The following is a 3423-nucleotide window of genomic DNA, read 5'->3' as shown; positions in this document are numbered from 1 at the left end:
ATGCCAACATAGCATTTGCTTTCCTTACTGCTGATCCAACCTGGTGGCTAACCTTTAAGGTATCCTGCACGAGGACCCCCAAGTGCCTTTGTACTTCCAATTTTTTAATTTTCTCCCCATCTAGATAATAGTCTACCTGATTGTTTCTTCTTCCAAAATGTACAACCGTACATTTCACAACATTGTATCTCATCTGCCATTTCTTTGCACACTTTTTTTTCATTTTTTAATTTTTTTTAATTAAATAAAGAATATTTTATTTGCATTAAGGTGACAGACACCATTATAAATAACACAACTTGTGGTGCTGCAAGCTCTGCCCCCTCACTCATAAAGAAATTACAACAAAATTGGAAAATTAAATGAATAAACCTTGTCACATAAACTGCAGTTTGGGGAGACAATACAACGTTATGCTTCTGGAAACGCTACAGAAAGCTTCATTGTTCCAGTTTCCTTGGCATGTTCAGTAGGCAAAATTGCTTTGACCCCACCTCCTTGTCAAATACTATTTGATCACCAAATTGTATGCTTGACATTTGCCCAGACGGACTGTTTCATGCCCTGCACCACTTTCACTTCATCCTAATCCAACTTGGTGTCCAAGATTTCATCTTTGGGTTCAAGTTCCTTCCGGACTGCTCCATGTGGGGAGGCCACAGTTATCGGTAAAGGCCCACATTCACTTCGAAACTCCACGACGTACAACCCTTTCCTCTCAGCTAAGTCACTATGAGTCTCCTGCTTTGATAATCCTTGGAAAAGGGCTAATACCAAGATGGCGGCGCGACGCAGCTTGCAGTGGCCACTCCGGAGCTGATTATCTGTTATTTGTGAAGTGGGGTGCCGTGCACAATCATAATCGATTGAAAACGGACGTGGGAGCACGGAGGAACCGGGAAATCTCCAGGAAGACCTTCTTCGTTGCTGCTGCTGCTGTGAGGTCCGGGAATCTGCTGGGAAGAACAGGCCCCCAGTCCTCGGGGTCGTGTTGCCGATGGTCGTTGGCGGGGCAGTCTTAATACGCTCAGTAGAGGATGGTGCTCGGAGAAGCTGTGCCGGAGGGGATGGTCATCGGCTCGGAGGTTCGACGGACTCGGAGTCCGTTGTGGTCAGGTCGCTTTTGTTGTGTGCTGCGTCTGCGAGGCTTAGTCAGGCGGCGCTGTGGAAGTCCATAGTGAGGGTATTCCCTTCTGCCGCCGGTGTGGGATGGCAAGTCTGTCGGGACGCTCGGGATTTCTGGAAACTGTGTGTGATTTCTTTTGCACTTATAGTCCTTTAACATCTTTGGACTATTTTTACTGTGCCCATGGTCTGTTTTTTTTTATCAATTATGCTATTGTTTGCACTGTTGTAACTGTATGGTTTTGTGCAGGTGTTGTAGCTTTAGTTTTTGGTCTTGTTTGTCTGGTGGATTTGGAGCTCCTTTCCAGGGAATGTGCTAAGACGGTAGCGCGATATTAATAAGCAGCAGCCTCTCCGGACTCTGGATTGGGGATTGCCAAACATTATGTGGATTTTCTGGTGTAGTCTGTTTTGTGATATCATTCTGGAGGAACTGTGTTAGTTTTTTAACTACATTGCATTTGTGGTTTCTAAATGACAATAAACTGAATCTGAAAGTGAAACTGTATCTGAGCAACATTCAATAGATTTCTTGATCCAGTAACCTTGGTGTACATGTCCCTGATTCCAATTAATTTGTATATTGTAATGATTGCTTGATGACAATGTAGTCCATACCCGTAGTTCTGCTTCTTCATTTTTATAGTTGTTCGTTTAAGTTTTGATGCTATATCATGATAAATGGTGTGATCGTTGTACCGTTCAATGAAGTACAAAGAGTGGATTGCTCTATTCTTTGTCTTTCGGAGAGCTGTTGTTCTGACAGGTACTTTCCCAACTGCAAAACCTACAGCCCCATTTCCATTTTCAACCACGGGACCAGAGCACTGATTGATCTCTTCCTCCCTTCTTTTGCTGTCATGTTGAAGACACTTTTAACCTCTATCACCTTGGAGTCAAAATCTTCATATGTTTCTCCATTAGGTCCTGGGTCAGGGGGACCCAAGCTGATGCCACCCCAAGAGCTGCCAGTCCAGCCTCTTTCTCTTTTAACTTTCGTCTTCTTTTTCTTCTCCCATTCCTCCTGCTGTCGAAGGACTTGTGCCTGCAGGTCTTGTTGTTTTTGGACATGCTTTCCGATTGTTTGAATGGTTCCACTTTTCACAACAGGAACGTTTAATGGAAGCCAGCTCGCCCTTCATCAACCATCTGCCCTCTGTTCAAATCTTTTTTTATCTTCCGCTTAGTTCGTTTACCCCTTCCCTTTCGTGCTCCTGCACCAGATTCTGCCAGTACACACCGCCGTAATTCATCTGCTGTCAATTTGTTAAAGAAACTGCTGTGCCTATATTGATGCAGTGCAAAAGGGAGTGTTGTGGATGTGAATAATCCAGTCTGAAGCACTGAGGTACAGCGGAGAAGAGGCCATCCAGTTCGATTCCAGGCAGAACTCACAAAAATACTTCCACAGCCTCTTCTCAAGCCCCACGCCACCTCCGCCACCGCCATATCTCGCCATGTCTGGCCCGATTTAAACAGAAAACCATTGAATTTCACTTGCTGCATGCATGAATTTTTTTGTGCTATGTCAAGAAACTTCTAACGTTCAAAGTTCAAAGTAAAATTTGTTATCAGAGTACATACATGTCACTATGTAGAACCCTGAGATTCATTTTCTGCAGGCATACTGTAAGTGTCTAAAATATGCACCACCTGGGAAAGAGTTTGAGTTCCTGCCCCTTGTGTTCATGCACTCTTTCTAACCTCCTCACAAAACTGACCCCACTTCTCATCGCACATGCACATCATTTAGGAATAGTTCGGCACCTAGGGGGTACAGAATGGAGGAGGTGCACACTTTCTTATTCAAACAATGAGAAGTATGTTGCTGGTTAATCGTGGAAGTCATGCTGTGATCTGCCACCACTTGCTGACAGACACAAATTAAAGAAATTAGAGCAAACACGAGGAAATCTGCAGATGCTGGAAATTCAAACACGGTGTTGTTTAAAGAAATTAGAGTTGTATGCTTGAGTAGTCAGAGGAATAGGATTAAGTGTATGTGTGTGTGTGTGTGTGTGTGTGTGTGTGTGTGTGTGTGTGTGTGTGTGTGTGTGTGTGTGTGTGTGTGTGTGTGTGAGTGTGTGTGTGTGTGCGTGTGTGTGTCTGTTTTTGAGAGAGAAATAGAGAGGGGCACTTGGTCTCCCATTGTCTGTGCCATTGAACCAAGCTCTCCTCCATATATTCAATATGGTAGCTGCTTGCTATGCCATAATAGCATGGCTATCCCACGTTAAATGAATTTACACAAGCACGCTTTCAATTCCTCACAGCTGATAGATGCAGTAAAGCAAAGAG

The 3423-nt window shown here is 44.0% G+C and overlaps 1 pseudogene; it reads right to left on the bottom strand.

The window, feature by feature from the left end:
* Positions 1-516: 516 nt before the first annotated feature.
* Positions 517-2574, bottom strand: LOC132395180 (small ribosomal subunit protein uS5m-like; annotated as a pseudogene).
* Positions 2575-3423: the final 849 nt, after the last annotated feature.

Source organism: Hypanus sabinus, chromosome 6, assembly GCF_030144855.1.
Source record: "Hypanus sabinus isolate sHypSab1 chromosome 6, sHypSab1.hap1, whole genome shotgun sequence".
Taxonomy (NCBI): domain Eukaryota; kingdom Metazoa; phylum Chordata; class Chondrichthyes; order Myliobatiformes; family Dasyatidae; genus Hypanus; species Hypanus sabinus.
The sequence above is the reverse complement of the archived record's forward strand: the minus strand, read 5'-3'. Positions and strand labels throughout refer to the sequence as shown.